The sequence below is a fragment of the Haliotis rufescens genome, unplaced genomic scaffold (genome assembly GCF_023055435.1).
Source record: "Haliotis rufescens isolate VD_foot unplaced genomic scaffold, xgHalRufe1.0.p SCAF_4, whole genome shotgun sequence".
Lineage (NCBI taxonomy): Eukaryota > Metazoa > Mollusca > Gastropoda > Lepetellida > Haliotidae > Haliotis > Haliotis rufescens.
Window position 1 is genome coordinate 54,225,310 of NW_025964112.1, and position 22,810 is coordinate 54,248,119.

The 22,810-nt window shown below is 37.3% G+C and overlaps 1 protein-coding gene across 14 annotated transcripts in view; it reads left to right on the top strand.

Moving 5' to 3' along the window:
* LOC124115216 (salivary glue protein Sgs-3-like) overlaps positions 1–22,810 on the top strand; it is a 242,143-nt gene that overhangs the window by 111,811 nt on the left and 107,522 nt on the right. The window contains exon 1 of one of the 14 annotated variants that reach the window (XM_048381862.1): positions 8,347–8,572. The exons of 10 other annotated variants lie outside the window; for them this stretch is intronic. The gene's annotated coding sequence lies outside the window, so the exon portion shown is untranslated. Of the gene's footprint in view, positions 1–8,346; positions 8,573–15,766; positions 15,792–15,818; positions 15,844–22,810 lie in introns of those variants that run through there. 3 more of the 14 variants (XM_048381861.1, XM_048381863.1, XM_048381864.1) reach the window with 3 other exon arrangements.

A 22,810-nucleotide genomic window follows, 5' to 3' on the forward strand; every position in this document is an offset into this window, starting at 1 on the left:
AAATGGGGCTTCTCCCTTAACTCAGAAAAAAACAACAGGAATAGTATTCAAACATAAAAACATGAAACCCGCCTCCCCAATCCTCCAGCTAAACAATCAAACAATCAAATTTAAAAAACAAACCAAATTCTTAGGACTTATTTTCGATGAACATCTCACCTGGGATGCTCACATCCAAAACCTAACAACTAAATGCAGTAAATACCTAAACACCCTAAGATGCCTAACTGGCTCTAACTGGGGAGCCTCGAAAGATACCCTCCTCTCTCTCTACATATCTCTAATTAGATCAAAACTAGACTACGGCTGCGCCATATACAACACCCTAAACAACTCTCTATCTAAAAAACTTGACTCAATACAATATCAGCTCTCAAACTAATTACACGCACCCAACATGGCACCTCCTACACCTCACTTCAGGCCTTAACAGGAGAAATGCCACTAAGTCTATGCAGGGAACAGCTAAGCTTAAATTTCTGGGCCGCATCCCAATCAAACCCTCTCATCCAAAACTTAATAAACCAAAACATCAGCCCCAAAAACCAAGCTCTAGCTCGTAAACACCCCTTACTTACCCCAATATCCTAAAGAATAACAAACTACCTAAATGAACACCAAATTAAAAATCTTAAACAAAACTGCAAACAATCAAATATCTTCACCCTTAAACTTAAAATACCCAAAATAGACACAACACTAGCTAGCCAAATAAATAAACAAACCGACCCAAACATATCTAAAACTACCACACTAGCATACATACACGAAAATTGGCCAAATTGGTGTCACATTTACACGGACGGATCCTCAGATCAGACCTCCAAACACACAGGTTTCGGAGTCCATACCACACAACCAACTAAAACCACACAATCCTTCCGACTCCCAAACAACCAATCAATATTCACGGCAGAACTAATGGGCATGGCCTCAGCCCTCCATAATCAAGAATCCAAAAAACACAAAAAAATCCTAATACTTACCGACTCCCTAAGTGGACTGCAAGCCCTCCAAAACAAAAATACAAAAAACCGACCTAAATTAATAAATCAAATACTTAAAAGCTCCAACGACCTAACTAAGGCAGGCAAACCGATAACCTTCCTGTGGATACCCGCCCACGTAGGAATATACGGTAATGAAAACGCCGATAAAGCAGCTAAACTATCCCTCAAAATCCCAGAAATAAGCATAAAGTTACCCATCTCAAAATCAGAAATTAAAAGTGTAAACAAGCAAAAAATCACAAAAAAATGGCATAACCTATATCTAAACTCAAATAGCCAAATCAAAAAAGTGCTCAGCAAACCACTAACCAAACCAAAAATTCTCCATCCATCCAAAAAAATCGACAGAGTAATCACTAAACTCCAAACAGGACACACCAACCTAAATAACCACCTAAAACATTTTTAAAAACACACTACAGGTAACTGCCCACACTGCAAACAACCAGAAACCCCAGAACACGCACACATCCACTGCACACACTACCTAACACATCGAACCGCATTACAAACCACCCTCAATCTAAACAAGGCTCTAACTCTAGAAGCAATACTAAACCCACAAAATAAACTAGAAAACTTCAAGGCCTTAGGCGTATTCTTAATAAAAACGGAACTAATAAAACGCATCTAAAAACACAATAACCTACCAAATCAAAATCACATAAACAAACAAACAACCACCATACCCAGCTCCCTTAGTTCTCCTCCCCAATCCCATCGGCATCTATTCCAAATCTCAAAATTCCCAAATTCTATATAAGCAACCCCTAAAACCCCCCTCTTGGGTTGCACAGACCACCTTCGCCCCTTTCGGAAACACGTTAAATTGCCTGGCCGGGCCCGTGTGCGAAATACGCATCATTCGGAAAGCGCACGTTAAATCTCCAAAGTAAGTAAGTAAGTAAGTAAGGGTGTTTTAAGACAAATCTTCAACAGGTTTTAATTAATATAGTATTTTAAAAAGTTTATTTATATTCATATCAAGAGTAAATGATATTTTTTTAACATTTTACTTATTTGTGATATAAATAAACCCACTGCTATTCAGCTGTTATTTTTACACTTTCAAATTTTGATTTGTTTGAGTCGGCGGATTCGTAAACCGAGTTGATGTTGTTTAAAATGTCTGGCCTATTAACACTCTGGATGACTGACAAATAAGTTATTAAACATATATATATTTATCTGACGCTGTCAATAACAGCAAACAACAACATTAACACTTCTTCTGTATCCGCATCAGTCGGAAAGCGCACGTTAAATCTCCAAAGTAAGTAAGTAAGTAAGTAAGTAAGCTTGTTTGCTGAATATTGTAATAGCAGGAACTGAATATCCTCGTGTTTACAATCCATCGAGAAACAACATTTATATCAACAGGTTGACTATGTGATAAACACATTCCTTCATACATATAACCATGCAGACATTATTGACACCTACCTCTCGACTGTGTGGTTCATGGCACCTCTAAATCCTATCGTATACTTTGTGCTTATTATACCCTAAGATGGGCTCAACACGTATGCGTCACTGTTAATATCCGCTTCACATCCTTGACAAATTGCTTATAATAAGACACGCACTTTTTCAGTTGAATGTTTGCCAGTTTTTCGGTATAAGTTAAACAGGGAATGGATGCACTGGAGCAAACTTTTACTGTGTTCTTCAGTTACCTGGTGCAATGACGTTCAGGACGTCTAGCATACCCTCCAAAAAGATGACACTATATACCTATTAACAGGATTGAATGTAGGACTTGGCTGAAGGCTGATTTTAATAGTATTTCAGGTATATTCTATGGTGTCAGCTTGATGTTAGATGTACGTCCAACTTGACAGGGGCTTTCAGTGACGAGGAGGACATTTGATGAATCAGTGACAAAAAGGATGCCAAATGCAATTCCCTTCTTTGACTTATATATGTCCCTGTGTTTTGTCAGTATAACATTTGACGTGCCCTTGTATAAGTTTGTGACGGTTTCTAGCGTTGGGACAGGATACGCTCACTTTTTCGCGAACATCTGGTACAGTAAACTACGTTTATAACGAACACGCTTACAACGAACTGACCGATATAACGAACTTATTCTTTAGTCCCTACCATGTGTTGTATAAATGCTGTATATGTGCTTATAACGAACAACGGTTATTACGAACTAAAATTAGTGGTCCCTTCGAGTTCGTTATAACCGTAGTTTATTGTATAACCCCTAGTTGATAGTGATTCATAAACACATGATATAGTCGGCACGACTCTGCGTTATTATGATCATGGAATGAATTTTATCTTTTTATTTAGACGTTTGTTTGAATATTATATGGACGTACACTGACAGTAGGTGCCTCTCAGTGACTCTATGTTGGTACAACCATCACTACACACGCGCGACCTCTCTCTTTGTGGCGTGCACATGTTTCTATATGTAAGTGTGACGTCACGGCAATGATGCTGAATCATGACGTCATAGCTTTGTGAAAATAATTAGACCTCGGTTTTAAACGCAAATGCCGTTCATTGGACATTATGGATATTCAGACAATAATATTTGGCTCTTTTTCGAAACCAATCAATCCTTGCGCTCCTACCCTCCAGATTATTAAAAGATCGGTTCCTTGGGACATATTACGGGACACACTATTTGGGGAACCGGAAGTTGAAGCACCTTATCACTTGTACAACAGAGACATAAAGTTCCACATTAATGATTAATTTTACTATTGCAGCAACATAGAAGTTATTTTCTGGAGTTTTCGTAAAATAATATGTTTGAAAGTTGAGAGGTTCAAAGTTTTCCTCCGGTTCAAATATGCTCGATATAGAGATATTCTTGTGCTTGGATTTGTCCGTCAGCACATCATCGTCGTCGTCATCATCAGCAGCATCATCATCGTCATCAACTTATAATCGTTATCATCATCAGCAGCAGCAGCAGCATCAGCATCATCATCATCATCATCACCACCACCACCACCACCACCACCACCACTACCACCACCATGGCATATATTTCGACACGAACGGTAATGTCAGGCTGTCAGGCATACGATATTCATAAATTGGCGTGTGTTGTTGAATTTAAGCTTCCGGGGATCTTATATAGTTCAATAATTGTCAAATAGCCAATTCCCTCCCCCTGATTTACGTACCTGAGACCCGTGAATATCTTGGGTAGAATAGGTCTTCAGCAAACCCTGCTTGCCGTGAAAGGCTACTAACGGGATCGGGTGGTCAGACTCGCTGACTTGGTTGATGATGCATGTCATCGTATCCCAATTGCGTAGATCGATGCTCATGTTGTCAATCACTGGACTGTCTGGTCCAGACTCGATTATTTTACAGACCGCCGTCATTTAGCTGGAATATTGCTGAGTGCGGCGTTAAACAACAAACAAACCCACCTAAGATAGACATAAATGGGACCAGTGAGACTGCCACATCTGTTTCATATTTAGATCTATGCATTAAGATTCAGAGCTACAAAACCTCTGCACAAGGCTTCATGACAAGAGGGTGTCCTCAACATTCCCATATTCATCTTCCCCTTTATGTCGAGCAGTATTCCAGCAGCTCCAGCCTTTGGTGTCTACATTTCAAAACGGTTGAGGTACATTCGAGCATGCTCTTTCTACGAAGTGTCACCCGACCACAACATTCACGGCATCAATAAAGCTTTACAATCGTTATGTTTTAAACAAGTGAACGATATTTCCAAATGTTACGCATCAGTGACAAAAAGGAAGTCAGGTGCAATTCCCCATTTTGATTTGTACCTTTCCCGTTGTGTTGTTTTACAGGTTTACAATTGACTTGCCTTTGCATGTGTTTGTGATTGTGCCACTGGTGGGGCAGCTTCGCTCACCTTTTAGCGAACTCCTGGTATCGTCACTCTTTGATAGTGATTCAAAGACACCATGACCTATGATGCATTTATTGACGTGTATGGTTATGTATTCTGTCAGACAGACATGACAGATGCAGGAAGGTGTTACCTGATAACATAATATCATAAAAGTTACATTTCATTTAAGACCATATTTGATTAACTTAGTTACGGGTGCTCAAGGCCCTGGTATGGATTTATCAAACACTTCGCAGTAACGTAACCTCAATCAACGTACCGTCTCTCCCTAATCATATTAACATATGAATACTCAGCAAATTATTTAGTTCTCGCGATGGTGCCGTGAAAGTATCGCGAAAGTGACTCGAAAGTGGTGCGATAATACCGCGAAAGTGGCTAGAAAATGCCGCGAAAGTTGCGCGCTATGCCGCGAAGTTTCGCGTAAGAGGCGCAAAAGTGCCGTGACAGTGCCGTGAAAGTGGCGCGATAGTGCCGCAAAAGTCGGTAATAGTGCCGAGAAAGTGGCGGCATATTGGTACACTGCATGTGCACTTCAGAAATGCTGTCGTGCGTTACTTCCCCATGTATGTCGGATGTATGTTCAATCTAACCTGGAGCTATATAAGCATGTTGCTCGTGTTATATTTAAAGAGGTGTAGGTGGTAGGTCCATTAACAGTATAAAGCTTTACATGGATAAAAAATTATGTTCTTAAAACTGTATTTTTTCCGCAAGGATGCATGACCTATTCTATATTAATCAATAAGAAATTAATGGACAAATGTTTATATTCCCTGATGTGTGTAACTCATTTGTATAAGTTATCAATAGTCTTCGGAATTGGGAGTAGTGTATGAGAACGCAATTCCCAGTGGTGCCTGAATACACTTTGTTTCTAGATTCACCCCGATTTTGGTCCTCAGTTCATCTGATTCATACACAATAAGGACTTGCGTTCGTCCGTAAATGCCTGAAATGCTGAGTGTTAACAGCGGCCATCACAGTCTCTGTTTAGCATTTAGCATTCAGGATTAAATATATGAAAATACATTTCGCTTTGATGTGCTTATGAAAACGGAATAACTTTCCTCAAAACGAAGTAGAAACCAGTTGATACACGGATGATACATACATGTAAGGAAGAGAATTTATGGATGGTAACTTTATTATGAGGAACACAATGTTTCGAAGTAATATTTACTCTTTCATCAGGTGAAGGAGTAAGTATACACTCCAAAACATTGTGTTCCCCAAATTAAAGATGTCTTCCTTATGTGTTGAACTTGTAAATGATTTTCAAAGACATGATCCATAGACGGTTTTAAAATGATAGGTCAAATACTGTTTGTTTATCTGTTCCACATAGTGGTAAGTTGTAAGATGAGTTTCTGCTCGTTAATCAGACAAACTACTGCTACACTTGGTTTGTGCAAAAGTTGATGCACGTATACACTTGTCGAGTGTCTCAGATACGCGGGGTCTACTTATTTACTACTTTAAATTGGGACTTTAACGTGCGTATTTCGCGCACGGGCCCGCCAGGCCATTTAGTGTTTGGTCGAAAAGGGTATGTCCGAGATGGTTGGGCAACCTAGGGGAGCTTTTAGGGTTGTTAACTTAATTTGGATAACAAATTTGGAATTTTGAAATATGCCATGCAAAAGATGGAGGGGGGACTAAATGTAGTTTTAGAAGATGTAGTTCTAAGTATGTTTTTGTAGATTTAGAATTTTAAGGTTTCTTGGCAGCTTGTTTGTTGTACTTTGTTAGATGCGGCCGAGTAGGCCTGTTTTGATTAGATATATGCCTAGTGCTTTAAAGGTTTGTAAGTCATTTAGGGGGTTTAGTACCGTTGCTAGTGTCATTTGATTGTTGCAGTTTAGAGTGGATTGGAGTGTTGCTCTATGTTGCTGGTACTGCGTGCAATATAGTATTATGTGTTCAGGAGTTTCTTTTAAGTTGCAGTGGGGGGCATTTCCCGGATTGGTGTTTTTTTAGTTTGGTGTAGGTGGGAGTTTAACTTAGTGTCGCCTGTTTGTAGTTTAGTTATTTTGCCACTTTTGTATTACTTTTAATTTAATCTTTTTACATTGGTAGGTTGATGCTTACTTCTTCTAATGTTAGTGCGGATTTGGCTGCTTTGTCTGCGTGTTCGTTGCCAAACACTCCAACGTGGGCAGGGATCCGTACTATTTCTATGTCTTCACCTAGTTTACGTAGATTGTTGGCGCTTTTAATTATCTGTTGTATCAGTTTTGGATGTTTTTTTGTGTTTTAGTTTTTTTATAGCCTGGAGCCCACTTAATGAATCTGAAAGGATTAGGGTTTTTGGTGGCGGGGTCTGCAGATATAATTGTGATTTGATGAATTCTTTATTCTCTAGACATTCGAGATCGAACCGGACTGCAACATTATTCACAATGAATATACTCAGAATATCTACTCCAATAAAAAAAGCACCCCACTTACTTACTTACTTACTTTGGCGATTTAACGTGCGCTTTCCGAATGATGCGTATTTCGCACACGGGCCCGGCCAGGCCATTTAATGTGTTTCCGAAAGGGGCGAAAGTGGTCTGTGCAACCCAAGAGGGTGATTTAGGGGTTGCTTATATAGAATTTGGGAATTTTGAGATTTGGAATAGATGCCGATGGGGTTGGGGAGGAGAACTAACTTAAAGGGAGCTGGGTATGGTGGATGTTTGTTTGTTTATGTGATTTTGATTTGGTAGGTTATTGTGTTTTTAGATGCGTTTTATTAGTTCCGTTTTTATTAAGAATACGCCAAAGGCCTTGAAGTTTTCTAGTTTAATTTGTGGGTTTAGTATTGCTTCTAGAGTGAGAGCCTTGTTTAGATTGAGGGTGGTTTGTAATGCGGTTCGATGTGTTAGGTAGTGTGTGCAGTGGATGAGTGCGTGTTCTGGGGTTTCTGGTTGTTTGCAGTGTGGGCAGTTACCTGTAGTGTGTTTTTTTATTTTTTTAAAATAAGTCCTAAGAATTTGGTTTGTTTTTTAAATTTGATTGTTTGATTGTTTAGCTGGAGGATTGGGGAGGCGGGTTTCATGTTTTTATGTTTGAATACTATTCCTGTTGTTTTTTCTGAGTTAAGGGAGAAGCCCCATTTGTCAGCCCATTGTTGTATTTTATAAAGAGATTTTTGGAGTAAATTTTGAACCATTTTCATGCTTTTAGTGCGGATCCAGATGGCTCCATCATCCGCGAATTTTGATGTGTTTACTTTAGGGGATAGGCCCTCGAATAGATCGTTTATCATTATATTGAAGAGGGTGGGGCTGAGGATACTGCCCTGTGGAGTGCCATTTTCTAGGGGACATTGGTCCGATAGAGTTTGGTCTATACCCACGGTTATTTTACGATTGTTTAGGACAATTGACAATACCGTGGTATATATCCCCCGGAGAACTATACACCTGTAGTATGAAGGTAGTCACTGTGACCAGCTACACAGGTGTGTGAGCAGCACTCCTTGTCTTTAGGGCACAAGCGTCACAACCGATTTGATATGTCAAGCAGGCCGTTGTTCTGGGCATCATATGACCACCACTCACAATGTCACTGTGACACGGATATGCAGTAGTCGCATGTGCCATCCATGGAGTAGGTTGGGCCAGCTCTACCCGGGTGTTACCCTGACCACATGACTTATAGGTAGGTGCCCATTATACAGCATGTGCCAGGACGATGTTCGTTGAATAAGGTCAGTGTCATGTAGCTGTACTGGTTTGAAGTTTACCAGGATATTAAAGTCATATCATAGTACATGGCGAATGTCGCCATACGTTATTTGTGTTAACACCTGTAGACGCCCCGGGCGTTCGTAATGGGTGACCAACTAATTACTTTTCATGTCATTTCGACATTTCACTAAACACACACCTTAATGCTGATATCTCCGGCTGAAGTATGTATCAGAAGCACAGAATACACAGTTATTAATCACTGCCATTATCTTGCGTTCTCTTACGAACAATAAAGATAAAATACGACAAAAAGACAAATTTTAGCTGGGAAACATTTTGCTATTCAAAGTACATATTCTAAGTAATCTTAACTGACTAATACCATGACAAGTACAAAATAACAAGCGTCACAGGAGTAGTCTGTGCTGTCTAAGTTGTTGTTGGGGTGGTTGGGGTGTATTGCCACGGCGGATATGTTACACTACAGTAAGCCTGGTGAAATTTGTGTGTTTAGTTAGGTCTAAAAATAAGAAAATAAAGGAAAAATCGGCCAGGGAGCTTTAAAACATATTTTCAACAGGTTTTAATTATGGTATTTTACATAGTTTATTTATATTCATATCAAGAGTAAATTATATTTTTTTAACCTTTTACTTATTTCTGATATAAATAAACCCACTGCTATTCAGCTGTTACTTTTACACTTTCAAATTTTGATTTGTTTTAGTCGGCGGATTCGTAAACCGAGTTGTTGTTGTTTCAAATGTCTGGCCTATTAACACTCTGGATAAGTTACTAAACATACAATGTACCGCGTGAACACGAAGTTGAATAAGCCAACACAAGTAAGTATTTTGAGTCACACCCAGAGAGACTCAACCAAAGAGAAGATATCACGCCCATGTTGTAACACCTGACTGATTATATTCCCAATATCATACTTATATGCTATTTAAATCACGCAGCGTAAATTGTTTATTTTTGTTGTGTCATGTATGAATAAAAACCTGAATTTGAGAATAAAATGTTTACTTGTCAATCAAAGGCTTCAAAAGAGAATCCTCTTCAAATAGTGGTTAGTTAATGATATGTGCTTTATAGATCGGTTGTAAATCGATAGTATTAAAAAGTTCCGGCTGTTTCAGAATAGACCAAGAGATACTCGTGAGCAACCCTGTGTCCAGGGAATCAGGTTGCATGAAATTGTTGACAATTGTGAAATAGATGTAAACAGAGGATCAAATGCAACTATATCTCTCAGTTGATTTTGTCACGTGTTTGCTTTTCAATTGAAAATATCTTAAGTTTGTAGTATTATATAAACAAATGAACTGAACTGACCCTTTGTCGGTACTCAGATGCTTCTTCATTGTTATATTCATTAAAATAAAATTTGATTTAAAAGTCTAAAAACTTTAAAACAAGGAAATTCGCACAATACAATATCTTAAGCATCTTTTCTTTTAAAATGAATAAATTTGCTTTTTTGGCACAAATTTACAACATTTCAAACATGGTAGAGGTCATGCAGATCTAAAACCATGTCTTACCCCAGTCTTTAGTGAACCAATATAGTTTTAAATAAAAATACTCAACGACAAATTACTTTTTACAAATTGTTGCAGGAATGAGTGATGTTTAAATAGACATAATCAAATTTAACAACAGTTCTTTTAATTTTCAGTTTGTTAAAAACCAAATCGGTATGCTTTCTGTTGCCCCTCAGCTTATGATACAACATGTCAGATATACGTGTAGCCTCCTTCAAGTGGAGCGTATACATGTCCTGCCCAAATTTTACAGCCCCAAGTACAACATGGCAGAATATGTTTATGTAAAAAGACGCTATTCATGAGGTTATGTGTACACCCACCATCATGTAAATGTTATATAATTTTATATCTGTATTAACCTTCAAATCCACTGAAATATTTACGATATTAAAATATTTACGTACTGTATGCTACCTGTGTTGTTCACTTGACGGCACACATGAAACACATGATAAGTAATCTTAACTGACTAATACCATGACAAGTACAAAATAACAAGCGTCCCAGGAGTAGTCATTGCTGTCTTAGTTGTTGTTGGAGTGGTTGGGGTGTATTGCCACGGCGGATATGTTACACAACAATAAGCCTGGTGAAATTTGTGTTTAAGTTAGGTCTAAAAATAAGAAAATAAAGGAAAAAACGGCCAGGGTGTTTTAACCGTGGGTATAGACCAAACTCTATCGGACCAATGTCCCCTAGAAAATGGTACTCCACAGGGCAGTATCCTCAGCCCCACCCTCTTCAATATAATGATAAACGATCTATTCGAGGGCCTATCCCCTAAAGTAAGCACATCAAAATTCGCGGATGATGGAGCCATCTGGATCCGCACTAAAAGCATGAGCATGGTCCAAAATTTACTCCAAAAATCTCTTAATAAAATACAACAATGGGCTGACAAATGGGGCTTCTCCCTTAACTCAGAAAAAACAACAGGAATAGTATTCAAACATAAAAACATGAAACCCGCCTCCCCAATCCTCCAGCTAAACAATCAAACAATCAAATTTAAAAAACAAACCAAATTCTTGGGACTTATTTTCGATGAACATCTCACCTGGGATGCTCACATCCAAAACCTAACAACTAAATGCAGTAAAGACCTAAACACCCTAAGATGCCTAACTGGCTCTAACTGGGGAGCATCCAAAGATACCCTCCTCTCTCTACATATCACTAATTAGATCAAAACTAGACTACGGCTGCGCCATATACAACACCCTAAACAACTCTCTATCTAAAAAACTTGACTCAATACAATATCAGGCTCTCAAACTAATTACACGCACCCAACATGGCACCTCCTACACCTCACTTCAGGCCTTAACAGGAGAAATGCCACTAAGTCTACGCAGGGAACAGCTAAGCTTAAATTTCTGGGCCGCGTCCCAATCAAACCCTCTCATCCAAAACTTAATAAACCAAAATATCAGCCCCAAAAACCAAGCTATAGCTCGTAAACACCCCTTACTTACCCCAATATCCTAAAGAATAACAAACTACCTAAATGAACACCAAATTAAAAATCTTAAACAAAACTGCAAACAATCAAATATCTTCACCCCTAAACTTAAAATACCCAAAAGAGACACAACACTAGCTAGCCAAATAAATAAACAAACCGACCCAAACATAGCTAAAACTACCACACAAGCATACATACACGAAAATTGGCCAAATTGGTGTCACATTTACACGGACGGATCCTCAGATCAGACCTCCAAACACACAGGTTTCGGAGTCCATACCACACAACCAACTAAAACCACACAATCCTTCCGACTCCCAAACAACCAATCAATATTCACGGCAGAACTAATGGGCATGGCCTCAGCCCTCCATAATCAAGAATCCAAAAAACACAAAAAAATCCTAATACTTACCGACTCCCTAAGTGGACTGCAAGCCCTCCAAAACAAAAATACAAAAAACCGACCTAAATTAATAAATCAAATACTTAAAAGCTCCAACGACCTAACTAAGGCAGGCAAACCGATAACCTTCCTGTGGATACCCGCCCACGTAGGAATATACGGTAATGAAAACGCCGATAAGGCAGCTAAACTATCCCTCAAAATCCCAGAAATAAGCATAAAGTTACCCATCTCAAAATCAGAAATTAAAAGTGTAAACAAGCAAAAAATCACAAAAAAATGGCATAACCTATATCTAAACTCAAATAGCCAAATCAAAAAAGTGCTCAGCAAACCACTAACCAAACCAAAAATTCTCCATCCATCCAAAAAAATCGACAGAGTAATCACTAAACTCCAAACAGGACACACCAACCTAAATAACCACCTAAAACATTTTTAAAAACACACTACAGGTAACTGCCCACACTGCAAACAACCAGAAACCCCAGAACACGCACACATCCACTGCACACACTACCTAACACATCGAACCGCATTACAAACCACCCTCAATCTAAACAAGGCTCTAACTCTAGAAGCAATACTAAACCCACAAAATAAACTAGAAAACTTCAAGGCCTTAGGCGTATTCTTAATAAAAACGGAACTAATAAAACGCATCTAAAAACACAATAACCTACCAAATCAAAATCACATAAACAAACAAACAACCACCATACCCAGCTCCCTTAGTTCTCCTCCCCAATCCCATCGGCATCTATTCCAAATCTCAAAATTCCCAAATTCTATATAAGCAACCCCTAAAACCCCCCTCTTGGGTTGCACAGACCACCTTCGCCCCTTTCGGAAACACGTTAAATTGCCTGGCCGGGCCCGTGTGCGAAATACGCATCATTCGGAAAGCGCACGTTAAATCTCCAAAGTAAGTAAGTAAGTAAGTAAGGGTGTTTTAAGACAAATCTTCAACAGGTTTTAATTAATATAGTATTTTAAAAAGTTTATTTATATTCATATCAAGAGTAAATGATATTTTTTTAACATTTTACTTATTTGTGATATAAATAAACCCACTGCTATTCAGCTGTTATTTTTACACTTTCAAATTTTGATTTGTTTGAGTCGGCGGATTCGTAAACCGAGTTGTGTTGTTTAAAATGTCTGGCCTATTAACACTCTGGATGACTGACAAATAAGTTATTAAACATATATATATTTATCTGACGCTGTCAATAACAGCAAACAACAACATTAACACTTCTTCTGTATCCGGAAAGAGTTGAACCCCATGGGTTTAATGTGCCATAACATCTGTAGCTAATTCATTTATAAATAATGAGAAGAACATAGGGCTCAACAAACACCCTTGTCTAAAACCAAATGGACAATCAAAATGATCTGTGAAATCTGTTTTAATCTAACACATACTTGATTGTCTGGTTTGTTTACAGGCCGCCGTCGCATGGCAGGTGTTCTGCTGTGCGGCGTGATGCAATTAAAACTTACATTTTTTTAATGCAAATTGTGTAAATGGCGGGTGCTACCTGAGGAGCAGGACATGCTTAACTCAACTCAACTCAAAATTATTCTACAAAAACACCCACGGTGGTACAAGAGAAAAGTTATAAATTTCAGGAAAGTAATTAAATATAAAGCAAAATGGCAGGATAAGCAATATAACATGAAGATATACAAATAAAATACATGTCAATGAATGATCATTCACTCATGGTAATGCACCCACATGATTATTTACAATGTATAACAATAAATCATAAGAAAAGTCAATATAGTGTACATGGGAACACACTAGTTCGTATACTATAAAGGCATGCACGAGTATAAATAAATTAGGTATTTATTTCATATTTCTTTCCATGATTGAGGAAAAATTTGGGAGCTTCTTAAGATCTATTACTTTTTTGGAAGAAATGAGGTTTTTCAATTTAGTGATATTAGAATAATATGTCCATTTATCGGCCATGAGAGAGTTTTCATATTCATTAAATGCTTCACATCTAAATAGGCAATGAAATTCACCAGCTATAGCTATAGTTAACACGTCCGTAGTTGTCTGTTTATGCCAAGCCAGCGGCCAACTTCTATATGTAAATGATGGTTACATGTTCGGAATTTCAAAATAGGGTTGTAAATATGTTTAGGTAGTAGGAGTAGTTTTTTTTCAAATGACGGTATATGTTTTAGGTATTTATAGTAATTTCCTTTTGAACTCCGTTCAACGTCCGCCCTCCAAAAAAACTGACCTTTCTGAATATTTTCTACCAGAGTGATTACCAACTATCTGGATACACTCCAGGTCGGTTACTATATATAAAAAGCAGTTAACGAGAATAGTTTTAATATTCTTGATCCAAACATTATCATAATTGCTATTTATGTGCTGAAAATATGCAAAGTATCCAGTGCAATAGTTTAATTGAAGTACACGGTTTAGAAAGCTTATGACAGTAATTGATTACACGTTTAGTATACAGAGGTGTTCTACCTAGTTCTCCGTATGCCATGAAGTTAGGGGTATAGTTTCTAAGGCCACACGCCAGCTTAAGAAATTTGATGTGAATCTTTTCAATAACATCCATGTGTCCATATCACCATGTTTCGAACAGGTAAACGTCAAACATCAAAAGCTTTGAGTAGACAATCAAATGACAAATTGTAATTTTCGGATTTTCAAGGAGGCAGGACATAGCCTTAGATGTGCTTTCTGTCAAACTTTATATTGCCGTCTTAAAACTTCTATTTCTGCTGAAGGAAAAGCCCAGATATGTATCGTTCACAATTTCTAGCTCAGAGTTTCCAAAGTGGAAGTATATTTTTTACTATTCCCTGATTAACCGCTCCCAAAGATAAGTATTTTTGTTTTGTGCATGTTCGCATTTAATTTCCATATATCACAATAAATTCGAAATTAGTTTGAAGTATCCTGAAATGTAGGTGTAGATTTAGCAAACACCAATTATCATTAACAAGGGCTGTTACATTGTGCTTTGGTGTTATCATGTTGGCTATATGTCAGCATGCGATGTATTTCATCCGTGGGTGACAGGACATGCTATATTTTCTACTGGTACGGCATCCTTTACATTATCTTTAAACTGTAAGACTGCAAGCATATGCTTACTATCAATTTTGTTGTCTATTGTTATTTTTGGTATGGGCTTAAATATAACATAGGACATGAAATAATCGATGGCTCTACATCCTTGTTCAGAGATGTAGTTAAAAGAACCACCACTGTCTCCGACAACACGACCATTGAGTTTATGCAATCTAAATATATAAAAAAAATTCAAAAGTAAATTTCCATATGCTACTATCAGTGGGGGATCTTCTTAATATGTATTCACAGTACGCTTGGTTAACCTCAGGCAAACTACATTCAGAATATCCATAACAAAACCCGTACAATTGACATGGTTGACTTCTTAACACAAACGCATATGCCCCAGTCAACCACACTTGGCAAGTTTGATTGTATTGCTAGAGAAGAGTATAATGCCACATAGTTCAAGGCTAGCTATATATTTGTCTATATACACCACGTACGTTTCTTATAACATGTAATATCATGCGACCTAATACTGTCTAGAAAATCAATACCGCCTAGTTCACTACGCAGACAACCTGTGTTCCATGTGTATATTCATGACAGAAGACAATTTGATTACAGTGCATTATCTATTTGGGAACGATTTATTTATGACTTGGTCCGGTCATATTCCTATTTGGATGCATTGCTCGTCTGACTTTGTTTAGGAGTCGATGAAGCCTGGAGTTTCAATAGAGCGGTATAGTCTTTTCTTCCAGTAGTCTGTACTGTGACCGTTTTATTAAGTTCTCGTGAGTACTGTCATTTGGTTCAGTTGTGTTCTTGCACTGATCTTTGTGTTGGATAACTGGACGACTATTCTTGAAAGAAGCTGTCAGTCCCCTATGTTTGTTCTGCAACGTTTGTCTCGCTGACGTTTAGTTTGGTAATTTGAGACATCGACGGAATACAACTGAAGACAAGGTCTCATCTTCAGTACTTCAACTGTGTCCTCACTCAATACTAATTTGGCAATAATTGGGCGTGGGCCATCAGTGTCTCGTTTCCTGCCTACATAATACCCCCGTACAATATATATGCGAGTCCAAGCTCTATCTTTAATGTGTTTGTCAAGGATACAACAACATCTTTGCATGAATCAGAATTCTCTTGATTACTTTCCGTAACGCCATAATATACAACATGATCACTGCGGCTGAACGACTCTAGTCTGTGCGTGATTTTATTTTTTCTAGTTCGCGTTCAAGGAGTTCGGATTAAGTGAAAGTTAATAGATAATATCCTGCAGGTGCTGCACACTTTTCCATGTCACTCTGCACCTTTTAACTACTGTTTCTAAATGATCACATTTGTTTGTCGCCTCAGTCAACTTGGCTTTTGTTGAGTCTATTTCAGTCTGCAGTGAAGATCTAAAGTCCTTTAGCTCATTCAAGATCGCCGATTAACCAGCATTAAGGTCTACCGTTGAGATTGGACTTGGATTAGATTCCACGTCGTTTGATAACAAAATAGTCTATCCCGGATTAAGTAGCTGCCACTGTTTCCTACATGAAAGGACTGTGCACGCTGCAGTGGTCAAAGGAACGTGTCTTGTGACGTCACACTGATCAGCCAAATGTAAAGGTTACCTCCTTTATTTATTCAGACAAACTAATTGTCAGAAACAGAAACAGTTTATTCTCTCCGGATGTGGTATGAAAGAGCGCAAAAGAATAAGCATGTACACATAAAGTATTAGTATGTGACAAGATGACAGCATGTCATGCATGGATATATTATATCTTGTCTGTTTTGTGTTTTCTTACTGCTTTAGATATTTCATCCATAAATCCCGATAGGTTCTTTGGATCTCACGCATTTTGGCAGAACAATAACCTCTTAAATGTTTACAAATTAGACCATTTATTCTCGTAAGATATATCAACAGATAATGAAACTCGAGTGCAACTGAAGGAGAGTTGCACAGTTCACATACACAATCCTCTTCTTTACATTATCCCAACGGCCAGTTTCAATCTGTAAATTATGGTTACATGTTCTGACTTCCTAGATTGGGATAAACATATTTTTTTGTAATTTAAATGTATCTTTCAAATTTTATCTGCTCTGTCAGATACTAATAAATGTAACCTTTACTGCTCACTGCCATGTTGTGTCTCCATTCTTGTACGAAAGTGATCCTGTAGTATCTCGCCTACCTTAGCAGCCAGCCATGTGGTATTACAGGTAATAGGGTTGCAGAATATATGTTAGTCACAGTTATTATGGCCTTAACCCCTACCTGCCAGGTATTACTTATGAATGTTTGTATATTTAATAAAACTGAACATTGAGTTAAAGACTGTCGGAAGATTGTATGGGCTGAAAAGAAGAGATATTTTGTTTTATATTGAAAGGGGTAGACTGATATTGTTGAGCGTGAGAGTTGCTTTAGAAGAGACATTGGTTAAAACAGGATCTAGGTCCTCTGGTGAGTTACAGTGATTATATGTGCCATTTAGATGTCTGTTTTCTTTGAAAAGGGTATAATTCAGTTTTGTATAGCCACTGATAATTCGTGAAATTGTTTTGTCTGAATAGTAACTGATTTATTAAGTGATTTCAGTACTGATGTTATATGAACGAGAATATTAATTAAATCGGGTCGGATGTTGGAATGCTTGTTTTGAATTTTTGTTATGGAGCGAAAAGAGTGTGAAATTATAAGAAATTTGAATTGGTTTATATTTGTGTGCTGTTGAGATGGCTAGTAACCAGTGTTGTAATAGAGTGATTATATTTTTCATTATGGTTGTTTGTGGTTATTTAGATGGGTTGGTCTACATGGATACCTATGACGGTGGTTGTTTTTGGTTTGTGATCCATCGCTATAAATATGGGTATGTGTTGGCCAGTTTGTTTTTAAGTAACTGAGTACTGTTGTTGTTTTCTTCTGTTTTGGTTACGTTAGGTGGAGCTTGTAGTGTATTGTGAAGCGAGGTGTCTGTTTCAGGAGGAGTTTTGTCATGAATGCATTCATTTGCCTAGGGGGCATGTTGTATGTTATTCAGGTTGTGTGTTTGGAGAAGCTTATGGAGATGTGTTAAGTATGGGGCTTACTTGGGTTGGTTTTGAATATTTGAGTGTAGATTTTCTTGTTTTGTATTTTGTTGTGATTTGTTTGCAGATAGGGTTATGAAGTACACCAGCCGCGTAATTTAAGCGGATTTGTTGCCTTCTGTGAGTTATTGAAGTTAAAAAAGGGCCGGCGACAGGGCGCTACCTTGACGGCTGCCGTTTTCTAATGCATCAGATAGGGTATTATGAGATTTGACTGTCAGAAAGGAGGGATGAATTTAAAATGGCTTTTTTTTCCAGTTTTTGAATGAGGCTATTGTGCCAAGTCTATAAATATGGCCAGAATGTATTGTGTTTTGTGCTTGTGCTTTCTGGTGTCTTGTTCTATATGTAAAATTAAATATGTCTATTTCATTAAAGTTTGTGTATTGGATGTGAAACCGATCAGGACTGATTGGTATTTATTATATATAGATTCCATAATTTTACAAATGTGGGAGGGAAGCGAGATGTTGGCGTCAGGAGTCCGGCTCATTGTGGGGTTTCCCCGGTTTAAGGACTGGTACCACCTTAATTTGTTTCCATTGTTGGGGTAGTTTGCCGGTTTTCCGTATTTGGTTAAAAAATTTGTAATAATAGTGTCTGAATTTTCATTGGATTTGTTTGGAATAGTGTAACTAATGGTACGAGTATGTAGGCCTGTGGCTGTGGCTATGTTATTTATTGTTTTTAAGAGTTGTTCATAATTCTTGTATGGTTACGGTTTGATGGTTGATTGGTAGGTGCGTGCGGTCTAGTCTTTAGTTCCAGCTAGTATTTTTAATATTTATGTTTTAATTTGTTTCGTTTGTTTGTTTTTATGGTTATATATATATATATATAATTTTTGTGCTGGGTATGTGGAGCTGCTTGGGTTAAGAATTTTTGTTCCACAGCGTTATAGAAATTTGTTTGCCATTTTTTAAGGTCTTATAAAATATTTGCCAGTGACTATTCATTGCTACCATGATAATTTGTTTGGTATTTTTTCTGAGTTAATTAACTAAAGGCAATTTAGAACTGTCTCTCTTAGATTTTATTATTTCGTTGCTGGTACTGGGTTGTGTGAGTGGTTTATTTCAGAGACGGGGATACATTAAGTGGCAATTTCATGCTTCATTTTATTTGTGAAGTTTTAATTGAAGGTGTCTATGTTGTTATATTGTATTTTTGTTGTGTCTGTTTGGTTGCAGAGTTTTATGAACAGCTGCCAGTTTGATTTGTTTTACAATTAAAATTTGTTAGCAGGGTATCTTGGTCTAAAAAACTTGTCGTTAGCTTGTGAAAATTTATTTAGTAAATTTAAGGATATTTTGCTAGGGCCGTCACCAGTTGCCCAGGTGCCATTATGAACTTCCCAGCTTGTCGTTTTGGAAAGTTTGACTGGAAACAACATCAACAACGTTTATCACTTCAAACACAACACGAGAAAGCCGATCTTCAATAGAAGAATGGATGGAACAACAGTGTCACATGCTTCTATCAGCTAGGATATCGGCCGAGGCCCGGATAGTTTTTCACAAGATCCTAACACTATCAACACCGGTGTTACGTTAAACGCTGATTGTCCAAGCGAAACATTCACCTTTCTAAGTTGGAATATTAATGGACTTCGAAACAAAATTGATGATGTTGATTTTATATCATACTTACAACAATTTAAAATAGCATGTCTTGTTGAAACTTTTGTCGACTGTAGTTTTGATAATAACTGGTTAGTTGGTTATGATATCTATTTTTAATCCAGCAATAAAATTATCTGACTACGGAAGGCTGTCAGGTGGTATTTGTGTATGTGTCCATCAATCCGTCAGTAAATTTTGTAAGTTAATTAAATCAGATGTAGATAATCTCCTGCGCTTGAACATATCAAAAGTGTTACTTACAATTGACAAGAACGTAAACTTGCTATGTACATACATACCACCAGCTGGTTCGCCGTATTATAACCATGTGGTCTCAAATTGTAGTATTGATCATCTTGAAGAGTTTATGTTAGATAATCAGTCGCAGCTTAAAGATTCTAACACTGTAGTCTGTGGAGATATGAATGCTCGTACTGGTCAACAAAACAATCCTCTAGTCGATATACAAAACGATTTTGTTCATAGTAACTGTTCATTCCCAGAAGATGAAAACGTATGTGTTGGAGATCGGAAATCCCATGACACCGTTATTAATAAATTTGGTCAGATACTGCTAGATATGTTGTATACATTTCAGTTGTTAATTGTCAATGGGAGAGTGTATGGGGATACCCTTTTGAGAATTTACCTATTGTGGAAACCAAGGTGCGAGCGTTAATGATTATTTTATATGTTCTCCCGATTTTTTCGATTATATTAAGATGTTGAATATTGGCGATCGTCTAGAATCTGATCATTTACCTTTGGAATTGACCTGTAAGTTCCCTCATATGAATCAAATACATACCAAATTAAAATATGAAGGTGTCACTAAGAAGAAACTAATATGGAATGACGAACTTTCGAACAACTTTCTAAGCAAACTACAAGAAAGTATAACATATTTTAAACAGTTACTTCTAGATAAACTTGATAACAATATTGAGGGGGCAATTGATGACTTTGTTGAAATTATGCTAACTTCAGCAGCCTGTATGAGAAAAGAATTAAAACTGAACATGGATAAAACTAAACCTTTTAATACTGGATGTAGAATTACAAGGCGTAACGCCCGCAAAGCGCTGCGAAGATTCAGAACAACCCGTACTAGTCTTGACAGAAAAAAATATTGCGAAAGTAGGAATAAATATAAAGGTTGCTGTCGGAAATACAAATTCGATATGCGTAGACATAGACAAGACAAACTGAAAAAGTCTATTAACGACCCTTCTGCGTTCTGGAAACAAGTACGATCTCTTAAGAATAGATCTTCTGCTACAGATGACATAACAAAGTCGCAGTGGCTTAGTCATTTTAAGAAGGTTTTTTCAAATGATGCAATATTCACTATGGCAACTGATGATATGCAAAATTATGTTAGTGAATGCTACACGGATGTTGATGAAGTTCTGCTAGATTCACCCATTGTTGAAAACGAAATACTAGATGCGATAAATCACCTCAAGAAGGGAAAAGCAGCTGGTCCTGATGATGTAGTTATCGAAATGTTGAAGTGTTCTAAGTTTGAAGTTAAGCCTTTTCTTTGCAAATGTTTTAATAAGCTATTTGAAAATGGAGTTTTCCCAAGCAATTGGTCATGTTCTATAATAATCCCCCTGCATAAAAAAGGAGACAGGAGTGACCCAGATAACTATAGAGGTATTTCATTAATGAGCCTTTTAGGAAAAGTATTTACTACAATATTAAACAATAGAATTTCGAAATGGACGACCATGCGTGATAAGATTCCTGAATTTCAAGCTGGCTTCAGCAAAAGTTATTCCACCGTAGATCATGTATTTACACTTTATGCACTTATTCAAAAAACCTTGTCACGGCGTAAGCATAAACTGTATGTAGCATTTGTAGATTTTAAAAAGGCTTTTGATTCTGTCAATCGCTTTAAGCTATGGACATGTCTACGAAAAGCTGGTTTACGTGGGAAAATGTTTACTATTCTAAAATCAATGTATTCTAATGTGAGATCATGTGTTCGTTGTGGGGATAGTTTAACAGATTTCTTTGATTGTCCTTTGGGCCTAAGACAAGGATGTATTTTGAGTCCGATCTTATTTTCATTTTTCATTAATGAATTATATTACGAAATAGCTGCCAGTGGTAAACAATGTATCCAAATGTTCCCAGATTGGATAGAAATATTAATGCTACTTTTCGCAGATGATGTCATTCTAGTGTCAGATACTGTTGTTGGTCTTCAAAGGCAATTAGATATTTTAAGTACGTACACCAAAGATTGGAAATTATCAGTAAAATTGTGATCTTCAGAAAAGGTGGTCCAATAGCGTCGAAAGAGAGATGGTCATTCGATGGTCAGTTAGTCAATATAGTACATGTAGATCACTACTCATACATGTATTTAGGAATCTGGTTCTCACACACAATGAATTGGAAAAAATGTGCCCTTGACTTGTCCTTGCGTGCAAAGAAAGCTTTAATAAGTGTAATGTCCATTTCTCATAAAGTGGGATCGATGTCACCTAATATCTTCTTTAAGCTTTTTGATACCCAGATACAACCAATTTTATTGTATGGTTCTGAAGTATGGGGATTTCAACGTTATGACTGTTTAGAGAAGGTTCATTTATTAGCATGTAAAAAGTTTCTTTGTGTCGGATCTTTTACACCAAATTGCATGGTTTATGGTGAATGTGGTAGATACCCATTATATGTTAATTCTCAGATCAGATGTTTAAAATATTGGTTTAAAATTCTTCATATGCATGAACAACGTCTCCCCAAATTAGCTTATAACATGCTTCTACATTTAGATAACATGGGAAAGAATACTTGGACATCTTTTATTTTCGCATGGTTTTGGATTTATATGGCTATGTCAGTCAGTTGGAAATGTAAATATGTTTCTTAATGAATTTCGGAATCGGTCGATAAATATGTTCTTCCAAGAATGGCACTCCACTTTAGAGGATAGTTCACGAATATTACAAAACTTTCAAGACTTTACTTCAACCAGAAATATATATATACTCACTACGGAAAACTTAAGAAAACAGTTAAT